The 20,548-nt window shown below is 39.2% G+C and overlaps 1 protein-coding gene across 3 annotated transcripts in view; it reads left to right on the top strand.

Moving 5' to 3' along the window:
• The window catches only part of FBXL7 (F-box and leucine rich repeat protein 7), a 419,994-nt gene that overhangs the window by 114,216 nt on the left and 285,230 nt on the right, over positions 1-20,548 (top strand). The gene's annotated exons all lie outside the window — the stretch shown is intronic.

Genomic DNA, 20,548 nt, shown 5'->3' on the forward strand with positions numbered 1-20,548 from the left:
GTTCTGTTCTATTGAGTGGAAGCATATGAGATTCTTAAATACGAGAAGGCCAAGGTTTTCCCAGGTTTCTTTTTTGTTGCATTGCTGTCACCGTCTACTAAAGTTGTTTTGATGCGGTTTAAGGTAAATGCTGTTATTTTGTGAAAATATAACAGGCTGACTTTTGGGAAGTGTTTGTGAATGACATAGCTTGTTTTTCAGTATGGAAAACATTATGATTGTAAAATCTTTGTGCTGCAGTTGAAAGTTCCTGCAAGAACTTTCAAAATAGGCACACCTGGAATTCAGGATTTTGATAATGGGAAGGTTATAGTCATGTGATTTGTAGAACCTGAACTAGTCACCAATACCCGGGGAGTAGGAAAAGAGGTTTGTTTGATTCTTTAAAGAATAAGTGAAAAGTCCTGCTTGTCAGAACAAAGATTGGTTGCATTGATATTCTTGATAAAGAATTTGACTATATGTAGTAGCACGTGTTGGAATTTAATTGCTTCCCAATAGTTGAGAAGCTTTTCAGTTATTACTTACTCGTTTGAGTGTGGAAATCATTGTTTCTATTGTAGTTATTTAGTGGAAAGTTGACCCAATTATGGAATCGGCTCCTTTTATTTTAATGTGAAACACATTTAAATGACTTCTTTTCTGACGAAGGGTTCTTTCTAAACGAATTGTTGAATGAAGGTCCATGGAAGACACGAATGCCGTTTATAATGAAAGACTTGTGAGGTGTCAGCTGATTTTCTCACGACACTGTATAGAGCCTACTTTCCTAGTGTGCAGGGTGTTGTGGAAACAACATTTCCAGTCCTTGTTTCAGAGGCTTAAGTTCTGCTGCTTGTAATATCGGGAAACGCCCTCAGAGCCTGGTGTTGGTCATCTCAGTTGTTCGATTGCTCTTGATCTGCATTACAGGATATGCATTAATGATGATGCTTTACTTCTGTTGTGTGTATCTTCTCTTTGGGTATTCTTTGACTTGGTGTGTTTCAAATAAGAATTATCTTCTCTGGGTTAATTATCCCCAGACTGATGGATAAATAGCTTTTACAACTGGATTGTATTCCCTTGTGTTTAGTGCCTTAGCGTTGTTTTTACCAGCATTCTGCGGCAAAACAGATTGGAGTGTTCTCCTTAATGTAGTGAAGAATCAGGTAGCAATCCAGCTTTAATTTTGTGCCTGTTCATTCAAATATGGGGATTAGATCATTCTTGAAATTCAGTTAAGGTAATGTGCAAATCGGGTAAATTGATTTTAGACCTTTGCTTTGATTCTTAAAAGCCAGAGTGGAAATCACTTCAATTTAATTGATTTATGATCTGCTCTAATCAGAAATCTGTGTTTTGTAAGATTATCACTTCTTTCCACCATTATTTTACAGTCACGCTTGTCACAGTAATTTGTCTAATTTGAGTGGCTGTGAAAATAGAAAGTTAAAAGTATGTGAAATAATTCTTCTGGGTTTCCCTATCCGGATTTAAGTTCTCTTAATATTTTTTCTCCTTTTCAAAAATAGAAAATACAAAAATATATGAGCTCTGTTGCAAAGGTTGGGGGAAGGGGCCATGGGATTTCATGCATTTTAAAAATGTCTGCTTTTATGCTTCAAAAAAAACTATATAACTATGAAAAATTTTTTCATTTTTGTTTTGCCATTTTCTTAGGAAGATCCTTTTGGTGTAGGCCCAGTCAGTGTTTCATACATTTTGGTCACAGTGTGTTTTCAGGAGAGAAAAATGGGAAAATGTGTGATGTTGATACGAAACAGAATTTTTAGCAACTGGGCTAAATTGATACGGAGTTTTTTCCGAACTCGTTAAGTGGAAGTACCTCGTCGTTATGAAAGATGCGATCCATTTTTTGCTTATCTAAAAAAATTTTTAAAAGAATGTGTTGATTTGCTATTTATTTGCATGAATCCATTTTGCCACTGTTTTTCAATCAATGAAAATTTTAAAATATTAAAAAATGAATTTGATGTGGGTATTAGTTACGTTAAAATGTGTTTCAGGGTTGTTTGCCACAGAGTGGTCTCGTATTACGGGGTCTAGTTTTTCCAGATAGAAGCATAATAGCCAGTGCTCATTTTCTCAGTGCACAGATGACAGAGCCCAGGTCCACCTCTCAGGACGAGCAGTCAGGGAATCACATCTTCTGACCTCCACAAGGTGGATTTACCTGATGGCATTAACGGTTCCTCCTACCGGAAAACACCTAAGTAACCACTGTATGCAGCACACTGACAAAAGAAAAGAAAACAGAAGGTGGACACCAATTTCTTACACACGCTAAACAAGAGCACATTTAAAAATGCTTCTTTGATTCTCTTTCCACTGTTTTCTAGGACTATATTTAACCTTTGATGTTAAAAAGCATATTGGGTAAGTGGTGTGCCTGACTTTCTGGAAGCTGTATGATTACGGTTATTTTCTTCAGTTCTTGGATCCTCTTAGGATTTTTCACCTCTGAATTCATGGGTATTGTCTTCAAGAAGCACAGGGAGGATCTCAGTTTAAAGGTCTGAGTGATACTGAGTTCTAAACGTGTTATCTTTTGTGGAGGATAATATTGTTTTCCCGCAGCTTTTGAAAACCGTGAGTGTACCTGTAATAGCTGGGTTGGAAGCATTTTGGAACAGTGTTGGACTTCTCCCTGAGGGGCTGGATGAGGAGGTGGTATGTCAGCTCCCTGGGTGGTGGTGTGTGTGTGTCTGTGTGTGTGCACATGTGTGCATTTGTGTCCAACCTCCACAGGGTAGCTGATGGCCCAGGCACTGTCTCTTACTGGGAAACACGTGGGTAACCACTCTATGCAACGTATGCTGGGAAATAAACTGAGGACCTGGGAGTGGAGGGAAGGGAAGGACACACAACATGCGCTAACCTGGGGCTGGCAACAGGGACGGTGATTAACTCTCTTATTGGGGAGATGGCAATGTTCTAAAATTGGATTGTGGTGATAGTTACACAGCTCAGTAAATTTACTAAAACTCATTGAATTTTACACGTGAAAAAAGGATTTTGGGGAGCCGCCGCCTGACCTTCAGGCTTATATCTAAACCATCACAAACCATTCTTTTAATATGCCACCTCCCAACTCTGAGAGGTGAGAGGCTGAGTCTTGGCCAGTACAAAGTGCAGAGCTGGAGGCTGGAAGCTTCTCCTGAGATGCTCTGGCCTTGGGGCCAGAACTGGCCTGAAAGCCATCATAACAAATCCCTGGACCAGGAGGGTTCATAGCCCAGCATGTGGTGCCCGGTCAGAGTTGACCTATCATGGTACGTGCATATTCTCCCATGAAGCTCTGGAAGACGGGAGAGATCATAGACCCACAGATTTCCCAACCTTTTAATTAATTAATTTATTTTTTAGCTTTTCTTGGATAGTTGCTAACCTCAGTTCAGGTTTTAAACATGTTAGCATCCAACCCTAATGGCTGAGGCATCACATTTATTCCCTCCAAGTCGGATGCTTTGCTAAGGGCTTATGTCTTTGCTATCTAAAGTTGCAGCGTATGATCCACTTTGGGTCATAAGGCTATTCCCCTAGGATGGTGGGCCCAGATGATGATACAATTTGATTTTAATCCAAAAGAGAATGGCATTTTTTACCTGATGGTAGTGTTCTGTTCCAAAATCTCATGCAAAACTTTCATGCGTCTTAATTTGTGACTCTAAAGCCACACCCCTTTCAAGCAATTGGCAGCCTGCAGTGCTTTCTCTCTGATAAGGTATAGGCTTTCTTTTAAGACCCATTATATTTCTTGTGACAGTTTAAGTTCCTGATTTCCTGATACTGTAGGGGGTCTGGGTTCAAGTGTAGAAAGCTGGAGAACTTTCCATTTTTTCCCCAACAAAATCTGCATTCCAACATCATAAACCATAGCTTAATTCTTTCCAGTTGTGTTACTATTCTTTCTCTTCCATTTTTTTTCTGTCTTTCTCACCCACAGGGTGTTTTCTCTTGTACTGGAGAGGATGGCCTTTGACCTTCAGCTCTTTGAAAGTCATGTCCAGCTGTGAGCAGAATCGGTTGGATTAGGTTAGATCATGAAGAAGCTTCCTAGAAATAGGAAGCTGAGCTTAGGTTTCTTTCATGGAATGGGCGGATGGGCGGCCGGGGGGGTGGGGGTGGGCCCGGTGGGCATGAGGGTGTGGCTTTAAGGGTGGTATCTCAACAACTCAGCCCTCTCTTGAGCTGGGGGAAAATGAAGTGGTTAGTTCAAAGGCCAGATGTAGTTGTGGCTGATGAAGAGTCAGCTTCACTCAGCTGCTCTTTAATCATGTTCAAGTTTAGATACTGAACTCATGGACAACACAATTTATAAGTGTGATGGCTGTTTATCCATGTTGGTTATCAAGCCGAGCAACCGTGGAATCCGAGAATTTTTAGAGCTACCAAAAGCCTTGGCAATTTTCTGATCTACTGCAGTCGTTCTACAAAGAAATTCCTGTGGCACAGAGAACTGAAGAGATTTGCTCAAGATTACACACCTAATACATTGTCAAGCAGGAGTTCGACACAGTAATGTTTTGGTGAAAGATGGTCCAATTAGAAAAAAGCATAACCTTTTAAAAAAGCTTTTGCCTTTGGAGCATGAAGCTGTTTAACCCTCATTTGTGCACCCGATCTCTCGCTGCCTATTTTGAGCTGGTTGCAAAGCTGAGGCGGGCTGTTTGGAAGAGTTTGAGAAAGACTGTTGAGCCCCAATAGATCAGTCCTTCCAGTGGGAGGAGGGGAGCTGCTTCAAATGGCAAAAGGATCTCAACCTACTTAAGTAGATTCGCTTCCAGAGATGGAGACACTACCTTTGTCAGCTCATGATTATAAAATAGCCTTTTAGTAGATCAGCATAACATTACATTGTGAAATTGCCCATTTAATTAACTCCCTGAAAGAAGTTCATTTTAAAATATTTCATCCGAAATGAGTTGATTTATGAAGAATTTGAGGTGATATTCTTTCCGTGAACCTAAAATCACCAGTTTATTTATACAGTCCTGGGTTCTCATGTTTTCGGTGTCCAATTTAGACCAATTCTAAATAGAGTTATTTTTAAAATGTCCAGGCATTTGGCTTTGCTTTTATTCTCTTTGTCTTCTTTATATTATCTTTTTACTTCTTGAATGTACTCCTCAGACAAGATTCACATGAATCACTCAAGAAGAGAAAGATGATACTTTTAACTCAAGGTAGATTCTGTTTCCCAAAAAGGCTTTTTGACTATCCAACAAATTCAACAGACATTTCTCGGACACTTATTTCAGGCTCTTACTAGTACTTTCATGAGCATTATTCCATTCATCTTTGTTTCATCGTCACACTTCTCTTGTGACATAGGCATAAATGTTTCCATTTGGCAGATGAAAACAGGGAGACTGGGGAAGAATCAGGGTGGCCCAAAGTCATGTAAAACTGGTGAGTAGCAAAGATAGGCTTTGAGTGCTGAGTGCTAAGATTTATTCTTAATGCTTGTTTTGTAATTGTCATGCAAAAGTAATGAGAATTTCATACTAGTCATTGTTATAAGTTTATATCAAAGTATATTTTGAAAGTACTTATGAGAAGTACCTTTTCAAAAGCCAACTCATAATTGTGTCTAGATTGCTGATATTCTGCATGGAAACACTTTTGTGTCCATGTATAGTCTAGAAAATGACTTCAAATCCTCAGTTATAGAAAGCAAAAATCAACATTCCAAGTTGCTTTTATACGGCACTGTTGAAGGCTTAGTTTTCCGGTTGCCATAACTGTGCCCTTAACAGACTGCACCAGACAGAGTTAGGGTTTGAAATTGATATGTAAGTTAATCATGATATGGGGTCTATAGTGTATGTAATATAAAAGTACTGAATAGTTGTATTGCTTGTTTTCCCTTTAAAACTGAGCCATGGAATTATTCTTAAACTGGAAATGCACACAAGTGGTAGATACCAATCTCAGACCATGTGCCTTGGAAGAATGGAAATGTACCTTGAAGCAGTCTCTTACAGTTGAATGAAATTCTATCTATGACACAGGAGCAAATAGAGTGATAACATAGGAAGAGGAATATAAAGAACTGGAGAAAGAAAATGACGCTGAAGAAATCTCTTTTGAAATAGTTATAAAGGGATGACTTCCCTGGCGGTCCAGTGGTTGACTCCGCGCTTTCATTGCAGGGGGCGCGGGTGCGCCCCTTGGTCGTGGAACTAAGATCCACATGCTGTGTGGCACAGATAGATAGATAAATAAATAAAATAGTTATAAAATGACATTTATCCAAATTGGAAGGTAGGGTGGAGGACCTTATGGGGAGGAAGAGATTCCAAAATCAAAAACTGGTGTTTAGGAACTTTTATTCAGTATATGAGGAAGGTGATGACTGATTATTATAGAGCTTTGTTTTGCCTTTAAAAATTAAATTTAAAACTTAACTATCTCTAAAATTTCAGGATCATTTAGGAATGCCTTGCAAGGCTTTAGCTTTGAAGCTTAATGTGTTTTGGTAATTAAATTAGCACCTTACTGCTTCCTGATCAAATTTCCTTTATGGTTGAAGCAACTGCTTAATTGTAAGTTAGGTGACTTTTGAAAAACTGCACCAATTACATCTGACGATTTGAACATTTCATAGATTTAATGTGCCCAATTTAATAAGGAAGTCACATTTGCATCTGAGGGTTAGTTTAAGCAGAGGAAAGCTCATCAACTCAATATCCAGAAAATGGTTATGTAAGCCTAGAAATGTACATTAAAATTATAAATACCATCTCAGACTCAAGAAATAAGTTTAATTTCTTGAGGGAATTATCTTCCCAAATGAATTATCCAGAATGGCAAAAATGTCATTTAATAGTCTCAGAAGGAAATTAAGTTTCTCTGTGAGTGTGTGTGTATGTGTTGTGTGTTTAAGGACATTTTAAAGTAATACTTGAGACAGCCAGAGTTTCTCAGATCTTCAGTATTCTAATCTCATGTGCAAAATTCTATGTTTATTTCCTTCACCTACATCTTGTAACTTGTAAAAAGGCACTCAAATAATCAATATATTTCAACTATAGACATTCTGATTCATCTAAGTACAACTAAGTGTGTTTGTAATAAAAGCTTGGATCATTCTTAAGATATCAGTAATTTCAGTAATTTTAACTAGATGGGAATTTATAAAAGGATGTAATCTAGGTTCAGATACATTTGTTTAGGCCCTGATTGGGGGCTACAAAATGTATGTTAGTCACAAACTGGTAGCACAGAGAATGATCCCTACCCTTCTTCTGCCTGAAGAATTTTCAAAACTAACCTTGGGTTTAACGGATTTAAGTGGAACATCCAACCTGCAGCTCTTGAGTCTCCATCATTCTCTAACGCCATAAACAATCATCCTTCACAATATTGCTATTAGCTGTTTTGGTTCCCTGAGGGATTCGATTTTATGACAAGATCCACTGCTTCCAGAACTTTCACAATTACTGGGGGAAATAAACACTTATGAAACAGTTAAATAGTAGTTTGGGGTAGTATGGGATTGTGTCCCAACAAGTGATCTGAAGAAGTGCTATAGCTGGAGGAGTTGGGAAAGGCATCCTGGGAACCCGGGACTTGGCTTTTGCTGTGTGGGTAGAAGGTAGAGGGTGGAGAGGGTGATACAGCATGGCATGTTAGAGTGTGAAGAAAAATCCATTTGGGCTTACGTGGGGGAAAGTGGAGGCTTCTGAACAGACCTTTCTCCGGCAGCGTTGAAGAGGGTCAAAAAGTGCGTTGAACACCCACTCTTTCACTGAAACGGTTAGTTATGGAGTGACTGCACATTCTTTGTATTAGGTTTTCTGTAGATCCCATATAATTGGGGTTGTCAGTGACAAATAGGCTATCATTCTGTGACACTGTGCACCCACCTTCTTTGTTTGGGTTATTTGGAAGGTTTTACACTCAGGAACCAACTTCTGAGCTCATCTCAGGCAAAGAAAGAATATGGAGGAAGTTGGGAACCAACGTTTTAGGACACATATCCTGATGTTGGAAATATTTGCCCTTTACAGTCATGGACAGAATCTGACCTTAAAACTCTGGTTAACATGTCTGTTTACTTCCTCTTTGACCAGGAAATAACTTCCTGAGGATAAACTAACTTCCTCAGGAAGTCCCTGACTTCCCAAGGCTGTTAGGCTGATTAATAAATGAGAGAAAAGCACTTGAGTTGTAAAGGACATTCCTTTACATTCTATGTATTCCTAAAAAATATAGAAAACCCACATTATGGAGGGAATAATATACAAGTAATTTAGAAATTCTTTGTGATCATTAAGAGGTGATTGAAGAATTGTTATAAGGATGCAGTCTGTGGGAAGCAGATAGTAATACAGTCAATAATTATAAATATAACTGGGGACTTTTCAGCTGTTTATAACTGCTTCTGCCTTCCAGGGTGGGGTTGGCCACCTGGTACACTGGAGGACATTTGTTCTTCCAAATAACTGCATGTGTTTGAGTGAGTTTCCCGATGTGGGCTTTAGAAAGCTAGATTCCTCTGCATAGTAGAGATTCTGAGCTTCAGAGGAAGGAGACACAGGGGGAATCCAGGGGAGGGAAGAGGGAGATGATGGGAAGAAGAAGGAATCGTGGAGCTGGGGAGATACTCCAACAACCTGTGGGGTAGTGGTGCCCAAAGTGACGCTGTCCTGTGTCCCTGAAAATCGCTAGTCAGTCTTTACCAAACTCACAAAATTCTTGGAGGGAGGGAATTTCCTAGAGAAATCAGTGATGGACTCACTCTTGAGACTGTTCGCTTGCCTTCTTTGTAGTCACTCGACTTAACACAGATACAACTAAATCCAACTTCTAAAGAATCCGTCAACGAACACTCCCTTACCATTAACATTAGACCAAATTTAAGTATTCTATTATGTTTATCTTCTGTTGTATATAACAGTATTTTATATAACTTATAGTGGCTTATGCAACTTATATTACCTTTTCTCTTTTGACTCTAATGACAAACTCTCACTTTGTCCTGATTATTAATAATTATTATTCTCTTTTTGATCAAAAAGTGGATCTTTTTGATCTTTGGCTTTTCACAACTTCTGTGAAAAACCTTTAAGCATCTCCTTTGCCCTTCCAGCCCTGTCCTTCATGCTATAAAACCATCCTTGCTTTCTGGCCACAAAAGAATGTCCATCCTATTTTCTTTTCTTCCGCCCAAGACACAGAATAAGTCATGCCCCAAAGAGTCTGGAGCCTTTTAGTGGAGAAATATATTCAAGACATAAATCTGGGAATCAAGCAAGGGGTTCCTGCTGCTGTGGGCTCACTTTGAGTAAAGTTAGAGCAGGGGTAAAAGTATTTCTTAAAGTAACAGTATACACTGATTTTACCAATTTATAGTATTGTATATTATAAATCATTGCTCTATACATATGTTCTTATAGTATGAAATTTCATTTGCTACTAAGAGTTTTCTACTACTCAGCAACGAAACCTATCACGTCTGTTGGGCCTGCCCCATCAGATCTCCAAATATGCTCAGATATGCATGCTCTGTAGCAGTGACAAGTAATGGGCTACAGCTCAATCGAGCTGTCAACTGCATAAGCATTTTGTATATGCTTCAATTCATACCTCCACGGTGTCCTTCCTGCACTAGCTTGAACTTCTTTGAGGAAAGAACTGTGTTTTATCCAGCTTTGTATGCCCTGTGGCTACCACAGTATTTGACATGTAATAAACATTTAATACGTGTTTATTGAATGAATGACTGGGTTGTTAGTCAAGATTTTAAAGGAGGAGTAGAGCTCTTGATTAACTTTCCAACTGTAGTCATAAAGACCGTACTGACAAAAGCTGTGCAAAACCAAAGTAATCTGTGAGAAGCATAGTTACTTTTTAGAAAAAAGAGTAATGCTATTGCTTAGGGAAACTTGAAGCACATCATGGGAATATTTGCCATCAATGTGTTTTCAGTTGCCTTTTGTGTTAAAGGGACAAACAACTTTTTAGAGCAGAATAGGCATGTTGAAAGGAAGATAGAACAGAAGATATGTCTAGTTTCTATGTTTTCATATGTTTTAAACCAAAAGGTTAAGTTGTCTGAATACTAGCTCTATAAACAACCAGTTTCTCTCAGAAAGTTTTTTAACATTTTAGATCAGCAAATGAAATAAACTTAGAAATCTAAGAATTCTAGGGCTATTCAGCACCCCTCCCTGCAACCTCAATTTTAAGGGACGAGGAAAATATGTTCTTTCCCCTCACCAATTTAATTTTATTAAATCCCTTTTTAATCTCTTTTAACCTCAATACATTGAATTGTTTCAATTCTTCATTTACTGACATCTCAAAGTACCAAATTAGAGCCTGTGGTTCTTTAACTGATGAAATTGGAGAAGTAAGGTTCATTTTATTGGCACAAAATATGGCTGAATTGGCCAGTTAACAAACGTGCTCATATTCTTTGGGTTCACTGACTTCTTATGAAGAAAATGTTAGAAAAACCATTCCTAAAAAAGAAAATAATATTGTTCTTTACTTTTTTTAAAAGAATTATCCTAGAACCAACCTTGACCTCAGATTATCTTTTGCCAGCTATATTCTATTTCCTAGAAACTAGGAAACTATAAAGTTCAGATGTTTTGTCTTGCTGGATTGGAACTGGTCAGGATGGAGATTGGGAAGTGAATTCATCCAATCGCAGAGATTTACAGAGCTAAATTCTGGTTAATGGATGTATTTGGAAAATGAAGTTGGAGATTGAACTCTTCATTTAATCTGAATGAGAGGGGAAAAAAACCTGTACAACAAAAATTTTGTGATTTTGTAACTCCCCATATATATGTGACCCAAGTTACGTAGCTTTAATTTTCTTCTCTGTGAACCAGGAATAATAATATTATCTACTTCATGTGTTGGTCATGCGGATTGAATTTAAAAATTATAGTCAGTGTGAGTCCCTCTGCATATTAGCTGGTTTAATTTCATCAGCTTAATCACAGTCACTTTACGTAAGTTCCATATCCAGCCTTGTTCTGGGACAGGAGGACTTTGTATGGAAAAGTCTCCCCTAAATTAATTCAGCATAATTATTATGAAAATCCCAATGCGATTTTTAAAAATATATATTTGTTTATTTTTTGGCTGCATCAGGTCTTAGTTGTGGCACGCGGGCTCTTTCGCTGCAGTGTGCGGGCTCTTTGTTGCGGTGCGCGGGCTTCTCTCCAGTTGTGACACGAAAGCTCACTAGTTGTGGCACGTGGGCTTAGTTGCCTCGCGGCATGTGGGATCCTAGTTGCCCCACTGGGGATTGAACCGACATCCTCTGCGTTTGGAACCACTGGACCACCAGGGAAGTCCCCCAATATGATTTTAATTTTGAAACTTGACCAAATTCTACTTTCTTAATCTAGAAGACTAAATCCAACATCTATATGTACCTACCGTATGTGCATGATGAATTCAGTTCAGTTACATATGTATCAGCGTATGGATGTTGAATTACTTATATGTGGAACTCATTTGTTGAATTCATACATGTGCATGTGAGAATATCCAAGAAAAATTTTGGAAACGAGTAATGAAAGTACCATTTCCTTAGTGTCACGAAAATATATTCTGCATTTACAAATATTTAAGAAGTGTGGTATGGTGGAGCTTGGTGTAATGGAACAGAGAGCTCAAGGTAGATTGAGTTATCTGTGGCCATTTAGGATATGATAAAGATGGCATTATAACTGGAGAAGGGAGATAAGCCTTGTCAGTATTCCTAACAGGAAAATCAGCCTCTCATTTTAAAAAAAAGGAACATGGAGAATCTAAGGTGTTCCTGATGCCAAAATAAATTCTTGATGGACGAAAGATTTAAATGTTCAAATTATGTATAGATGACTTGTTTTATGATCTTGGGGTAGAAGAACCTTTCAAAGCATAAAAACAGAAGTGGTCATAAAGCTAAAGGAGACCACCAGCACATTCATGGGGTAGTTCATGCCATATGGGGTAGAAAATATATTGTTCAAAATATTTATCTTTCTATTAAGCTAAGTTCAACACAGGTTTCTTTTTTATTGCTGGACTTCTCAGAGCTTTTGATGTGTTAGTCTATGTTGTTAATCTTCAAGTAGCATATTTTATTTCTCAAACTTCTTTTATTATACCTCACAATCAGAAAATGCTGATACATGTGAATCAAGAGCCTTAAAAAATGTATACGGACTTTGATCTAGGAATTTCACACTAGGAAATTACAAGTCTGAGTTTTATTTGTAGTTATAGTTTCTTAACTTTTATAATATAAACATGTTGGTAAAATATTTTATTGAGACATTTGTGTGTAAAAGTCCTGTTAAGCTATTAAAAACATGTTAGCAAACAATGTTTAATGATGTAAAAAAATATTTATGAAGAATGCAGATTATGAAGCATCATTTCTTATGTGACCCCAATTGTCCCTAGGATTATATTCTTAAAGGAAAACGAGTGAGGGGGCATATTTCAAGATATCATCAAGGGTTATCGCTGAGAATCGCGGATTACATACTATACCATTTTATGTAAGGGACTTGAGCATCCATAAATTTTGATATATGTGGGGACTCCTGGAACAAATCTCCTGCAGATACTGAGGGACAGTGTTTTCCAATATTGTCCAACTTTCCATGTTAAAGAGGCAATTTATAGAAAATTCAATTTGATTCTTTTTCTGTAAGGGTGTGAATGTCTCTTTGGTCAGTTTTGTTTTTTGGAATTTTGCTGAATGTGATATGATCAAAAATTCAATTCTTTGATTTTTTTCACTGTTGGTTAATATTTTTGGGTAAAGGTCAACCTTGCTCTTTTTTTCCGCCCTGATGCTCAAATATGCATTCAGCCCCCATCTAGGCAGCCATCACTTCCTTTCATGGACTTTTTATAATAAGTTTTAAAAGAATTTTCTATTCTTAAAACTTTTTTCCATTAGTTGAACACACTTCTAACAGTTTGTCTTCTTTATGTACATTTACAAACTAAGGCTCCAATACATTATTTTATTTTTTTTGATGATGTGTTAATGTAAAGTTTTTTTTGAATTTTATTTTATTTTTTATACAGCAGGTTCTTATTAGTTGTCTATTTTAAACATATTAGTGTATACATGTCAATCCCAATCTCCCAATTCATCCCCCCCCCCCCCACTGCTTTCCCCCCTTGGTGTCCATATGTTTGTTCTCTACATCTGTCTCTATTTCTGCCTTGCAAACTGGTTCTTCTGTACCATTTCTCTAGATTCCACATATATGCATTAATATATGATATTTGTTTTTCTCATTCTGATTTACTTCACTCTGTATGACAGCCTCTAGGTCCATCCACGTCTCTACAAATGACCCAATTTCGTTCCGTTTTATGGCTGAGTAATATTCCATTGTATATATGTACCACATCTTCTTTATCCATTCGTTAGTCGATGGGCATTTACGTTGCTTCCATGACCTGGCTATTGTAAATAGTGCTGCAATGAACATTGGGGTGCATGTGTCTTTTTGAATTATGGTTTTCTTTGGGTATATGCCCAGTAGTGGGATTGCTGGGTCATGTGGTAACTCTATTTTTAGTTTTTTAAGGAACCTCCATACTGTTCTCCATAGTGGCTGTACCAATTTACATTCCCACCAACAGTGCAAGAGGGTTCCCTTTTCTCCACACCCTCTCCAGCATTTGTTGTTTGTAGATTTTCTGATGATGCCCATTCTAACTGGTGTGAGGTGATACCTCATTGCTGTTTTTTTTTTTTTAATTAATTAATTAATTTATTTATTTATTTATGGCTGTGTTGGGTCTTCGTTTCTGTGCGAGGGCTTTCTCCAGTTGCGGCGAGCGGGGGCCACTCTTCATCGCGGTGCGCGGGCCTCTCACTATCGCGGCCTCTCTTGTTGCGGAGCACAGGCTCCAGATGCGCAGGCTCAGTAATTGTGGCTCACGGGCCTAGTTGCTCTGCGGCATGTGGGATCTTCCCAGACCAGGGCTCGAACCCGTGTCCCCTGCATTGGCAGGCAGATTCTCAACCACTGCACCACCAGGGAAGCCCCTCATTGCTGTTTTGATTTGCATTTCTCTAATAATTAGTGATGTTCAGCAGCTTTTCATGTGCCTCTTGGCCATCTGTATGTCTTCTTTGGAGAAATGTCTATTTAGGCCTTCTGCCCACTTTTTGATTGGGTTGTTTGTTTCTTTAATATTGAGCTGCGTGAGCTGTTTATATATTTTGGAGATTAATCCTTTGTCCATTGATTCATTTGCAAATATTTTCTCCCATTCTGAGGGTTGTCTTTTCGTCTTGCTTATAGTTTCCTTTGCTCGAATACATTATTTATATTCTAATTCATTCTGTATTCATTTACATCGAATATTTACAGAATGCCAGGTATTGCACATGCAGAATGGGGATTCTTTGGTGAGCCAAATAGACCAAATAGACCTCACGTTCTGGAACTTTTCATCTTGTAGGGACTCAGATATTATATAATCTCAGATACAAATTACATGCTGAGGATATATTCTTCAGTACATGCCTACAAGTAAAAATTTAAACTGAGGTTCTGAATGATGAACAAGAATTAGCAAGGTAAAGATTTGTTTGAACATAAGTATGCGGGGAGGTGTGATGGCAGGGAGAGTTGTGTTCTGGTTGTTTATTATCGTGTAACAAACTACCCTAACACTTAATGCATTTATTTCCTGTTGCTATTGTAACAAATCACCACTAAACCTATTAACTTATAGTCGTGGAGGTCAGAAGCCCTACATGAGTCTCAGAGGACTAAAATCAAGGTGTTGGCAGGGAGGTGTTTCTTCCAGAATCTCTAGGGGAGAATCCACTCCATGTTTTTTCCAGCTTCGTTCATGGCCTCTTCCTTCATCTTCAAAGCCAGCATCATAACATCTTCAAATTTCCCTCTGTCTCTCTCTGTCTCTCTCTGATCCTTCTGCTTTTCTCTTATGAGGACCTTTGTGATGACTTTGGATCCACCTGGATAAACCAGGATAATCGTACCATCTCTAGATCTTAATCACATCTGCAAAGTCCTTTTTACCATGTAAAGTAACATGTTCAAGGTTCTGGGGATTAGGATGTGGACATCTTTGGGGAAGTCATTGTTCTGCTTTTACATTTAGTTACTTCAAACAAGAACCATTGTAATATATTTCACAGTTTTACAGAGAGGTTTTTAAAAAAATTATTTATTTTATTTATTTATTTTTGGCTGTGGTGGGTCTTCGTTGCTGTGTGCAGGCTTTGTCTAGTTGGGGTGAGACGGGCTACCCTTCGTTGTGGTGCACGGGCTTCTCATTGTGGTGGCTTCTCTGGTTGCGGAGCGTGGGCTCTAGGTGCACAGGCTTCAGTAGTTGTGGCTCGTGGGCTTCAGTAGTTGTGACTCACGGGCTCTAGAGTGCAGTCTCAGTAGTTGTGGCGCATGGGCTTAGTTGCTCCGCAGCATGTGGGATCTTCCTGGACCAGGGCTTGAACCTGTATCCCCTGAATTGGCAGGTGGATTCTTAACCACTGCGCCACCAGGGAAGCCCTATTTCACAGGTTTTGTTTTCCCCAATCAGACATTTGGACAGGGCTCGACTGTAATTGTTTTGCTCCATGTGGCATGGACTGAGGTCACTGGTGGTATTCAGCTGGTGAATAGGCTAGTCTAGATGGTAAACAATGTGTGCCCAAACTTTGCCTAGGATGGCTAGAGTGTCAGTTGGAGAGCCTACAGCTGACCTCTCTGGCAGGATGGTTTCAGGGTAACCAGACTCCTTATGTGGTTGCTCAGGGTTCCAGAAAGAGTCTTTCAAGAGACAGGAAGTGGAAGCTGCCAGCTTAAGTTCTGGATTCAGAAATAACACTGCATTTATTCTGCCATATTCTGTTAGTCACAGTGGTCACAGAGTCATCTGGATTTGAAGGTAGGGGCATTGACTCTACCACTACATGGGATGAATGTTGATGTGTTTGCAGTCATTTATATATACATGTTTATATATGTATTTTTTTAATATAAATTTACTTATTTATTTATTTTTGGCTGTGTTGGGTCTTCATTTCTGCATGCGGGGTTTCTCTAGTTGCGGCGAGCGGGGACTACTCTTTGTTGCGGTGTGCGGACTTCTCATTGCGGTGGCTTCTCTTGTTGCAGAGCACAGGCTCTAGGTGCACAGGCTTCAGTAGTTGTGGCATGCGGGCTCAGTAGTTGTGGCGCATGGGCATAGTTGCTCCGCAGCATGTGGGATCTTCCCGGACCAGGGCTTGGACCGGTGACCCCTGCCTTGGCAGGCGGATTCTTAACCACTGTGCCACCAGGGAAGTCCCTGCAGTCATTTTTAATCTTTAGGATGGATGGGTGGTGATGCATGATTCCATGAAGAGGGACCAACCTGTAGGAAGATCCTGGACCTAGAGGAAGCTGAGGGCTTTCCTGAGCAATGGCCCATGTGTATTTGCAAGACAGTGACAGAGGGGAGAAGGGATGACATCAGACAAGCAGGCACAGCCAGTTCTTGTAGGACCTTCTAGGCCATGTGTAGATTATGGATTTATTCTAAGAGCAAGGAGGAGCCCCTGAGGACCATGAACAGAGACAGACCTACTCTGGTCTGTGACCCTGGGATTGGGCAGTAAGGAAAGCCCATTAGATGTCAGTTGTGGGCCAGGTAAGAAATAACAGTACTTGGGACTAGTCTGGCTCTGACCCATTTTCAGTCACGTTTTGTCCTAGTAGCTTATGACAGAGGAGTGATAATCAAAGTGTGGTCAGCGATATTCTGTGAAACATTTGCTTCTATCAAAGTAGATGTAGAAATTAAGAATGATTAGAATCCTTTGTAACGACTTAACATGCTGCAACATCCAAAGGGATGCTCATGGGCTTGTAATTTGTACATCTGCCTTTAAAAAAAAAACAAAAAACTTTTATGTTTCTCTTCATTTTTGTTGCATTTTACAAAGTATTCATATGAATTGGAAACCTGAAAAAAAAATGGTTCTTTCTAACGCCTAGATTGAGAAGCATCTCCTCAAGACACAATCTCTTACTTTAACACATATAGCAGTCTGTTAAAACCCCTGATATTGTGCTGTTTCATAAAATCTTGTCAGTATTTATTTGTCATATGTCTAGTATTTGCATTTTAGAATTAAGTGTTCTCTGGTTGCAGTAAGCATGCAAGACTTCTTGCTCATGGTGACAGGGATGAATTTGTGGTTGGCAAATATTAGAAAAAAATAGATTAAAACAGGGAATCATTTAGAAATTAATATGTAGGCTATAAATGTTTTCTTTTAACTCAAAATATATTCATTCGTTTTCCAGTCTTTTGAAGTTAGGTTTAAAGCTTCTCTTTGGATACGTGACTACTGATTGGATTTCTGCAGTGTTTTTCCTTGCATAGATTATATAGCAGCATATCCTTTATGCTTTTCAGTTTTGATGTCTTTAAACTTGGTAGGATGAAATATACTTTTATTTTTTCAAAAGTAACGGATCCAATAGAAAGAATTGGGAGGAGTACAATTTAAAAATGATATGTTATATAATTAATAATAAATCCACATATTTAAAACTAGAAATGGTGTATTTTTGTTATGATAGAAGGAGAAAGAAGCAGAAATGTTTCATTTTTGCATGTATTGAATGCATAAATGACACAGTCTTCTGTCTTGGCAGACAGAAAAGATAGGTGTGATGGGTCACCGAGCTCCTCAAATGCCTTATTCTCATTCTGCTAATAAAGAGCATCTGATAAATTTAGGCACTCTGCTGATAGTTTTATCCCTCAGAAGTTAGAAAAAGTAATGATGGGGAAGATTATAAAATAAAAAAAAGTAAAGAATGAAATTCTGATAATTGCAAACCTTTCCAATGAGCAGAATTTGGAGCCAGTGTGAATGGATCTCATATGAGCTTAGATTTTAAAGCCCATATAAAAGGGATAAAGACAGGTGCAGAATCAAGGGAAAACTAGTACCAAAGCTTCAGGAATGGTGTCAGTGGGAGGAGCATCCCAAATGAGCTGAGAGACAAGAATGAAAAAGCAGAAAACTACACAATGGTATGTTGTTTGAAGTTATGTAAGAAGGTGAAGTGGGAAACATGTCAAAGAAAGCATAAGGCAATGACAGAAGATAGTATCATTTAACAGGTAAGACAGGGAAAGCAGAGCCATAGATGCTGGTCTTCAATTCTTTCAGTAGCAAGGAGCATGTTTTCATAAATGCTGAAAAGCATACTTGATAGCAACAGCTAATCTTTCCACAGTGCTTACTCTGTGCCAACCATGGTCCTAAATGTGTTACATATATTATCTTATTTAACCCCCAGAATCAATGAGGCAGGTGCTATTATTGTTACCGAACCAAGCCTGCGTCTGCTCGCCTGATGCACAGCAAAGGCAGTCTACTGACACTGGGTTGTGATGAAGGAAAGCACAGCATTTATTGCAGGGCCAAGCAAGGAGAATGGGCAGCTCGTGGTCAAAAGACCCAAACTCCCCAGTGACTTTTGGCAAAGGGTTTCTAAAGGCAAAGTGAAGGAGAGTGTCTCAGGTTGCCTGATCAGCTCCTGAACATTCTTCTGATTGGTTGGAGGTGAGGTAACCAGGTGGTATTTTGGGAGTCAACATCATCAACCTTCTGGTTCCAACCAGTCTGGGTTCTACATGCTGGTGGTTAGCAGTTAACTTCTTCCACCTGGTGGGGGGTGTTTAGTACCCGCAAAAAACCTCAAGAATATGGCTCAAGATATTATCTATAGCCCTTGAGGAGGAACTAAAAGTCCTTGACTTTGTTTAATGGCTAAATATTATCACTTTGTCTTTCTTAACTGTTTTCCTTTGTTTCTGTATTTTCTCACTTCTCTGATTAAATTTGCTCTTTGAAACTCAGGGAGGGCCTAAGAGGCTAAAGCTGTTTTACAAACAAGAGGCGGGGACATGATCTGTATCCGGGAATGCCCCAGAGGGTCCTGCTTTGTTCATTATTAAAACCATTTTAGAAGTGAGGGGATTCAGGGTGATACAGCTACTCAATGCCTTGAACTAAGGCATCCTTTTCTGGACTCCATTCTTTGTTGTAGGGCTCTGTGATTTAAAACTGCAGCTCACAAAAAGTGATGACATGTTTTTAAAAGAATCTTTAAAATGAGTACCAGTCAACAAGTCTGAACAAATCACAACACAAGGGACTGAAAGAACTGGAGGTAAAACTAATTATCTGATTTTGAAAATTAAGGAAAGTGTAAACTCTTGAAACCACAGCTCATTAAGTCTGCTGTATTTATTTGGCTAACCCAGTTTACGGGCTACCCTGTGACAGACCCTGTTCAGAGCATTAAGGATAAGAAGACACAGTAGATATCATCCTTGCCCTCCAGAAACACAATCTATCACAACGACAAACAAATTAAGTAGAACTCTAGTTCTTTTTAATGTGTTACTTAGAAACCACAATGGACCTAGAGGAAGGAGAGGCCATGCCTGCCGATCTTCAGAAGCTTCTCAGAGGACCTGATGTTTGATCCAAGCTTGCATGATGAGGAAGGGTCCTCCAGTGGGTACTGGAAGAATGAATGGTACCCACCCATGAGGATAGCTAAGTGTGAAGCTGCCAGGGGGCTTGTGAACATTGGTCATCTAGCCCTGGGCTACTCAAAGTGGGACCCAGAACCAGCAACATCGCATCCTGGGAGCTTGTCAGAGATTTCAGGCTTCCCCCACACCTGCCAGATCTTCATTTTAATAAGCTGTCTGGGTGACTGATACGCACATTAAAGTTTGAGAAAGCACTGCTGTAGAGTGAGTGTGTAATTCTAGCGTCGAGTGCACGCAGTAGGTGTTGGTGGTGCTAAGGGGGCTAGACAGCCTGTCTCACCAGTCAGGCTGACTGCAGACCGTGTTTCAAGGGCAATGATGAAAAATCCCAGCGCAGCTCAGCAAGCAGTTTGCACACTTGCTCCTTGCCAGTCATCAGTCTGCTGATCGACCTGTTTATAAATTCCAGAAGCGGTCTTTCATCTGTGTCTGTAGAAAGTAATATTATATTTGTGATACTAGAAAATAGATTTAGAATAAAAACAATCCTCTGGCACTCTCCTTCTTACTTCTCTGAACCTTAACATACAGTCAGAGCCATAGAAACCAAAGTTTGACTCCCTACGCAGGCTGGTTTCCCAGGCAGAATCCGAAAATGATCCTTTAGTGGGAGTTCCCAGTAAGGAGTGCTATTTTGTGTTTTGATCATTGAGGACCTCTCATGTTTCGAGAAACAATCTGATGAATAATTATTGAGGAAGACTTGTATTTTTTCTTCCTCTCTGGCACTGTGATTTATTCTTAAATTTCCAAATTGCAGAATCCATCTGGCTCTTCATGTCCAGAAATATCTCGAAGACTGAGCTGACATTTCAGACAGGCCTGGCTTCAAAATCAGGCTCCATGACTTATTGGACCTACGAAGCTCAGTCTCTCATTCCAGAAAATGAAGATAAAAATGTTCATCTCTCAAGTTGTTACAAGCCTCAGAATATATTCTATGTAAAGACTGCTAAGTCAC

Source organism: Balaenoptera borealis (genome assembly GCF_965194805.1).
Source record: "Balaenoptera borealis genome assembly, chromosome: 2".
NCBI classification, from domain to species: Eukaryota; Metazoa; Chordata; class Mammalia; order Artiodactyla; family Balaenopteridae; genus Balaenoptera; species Balaenoptera borealis.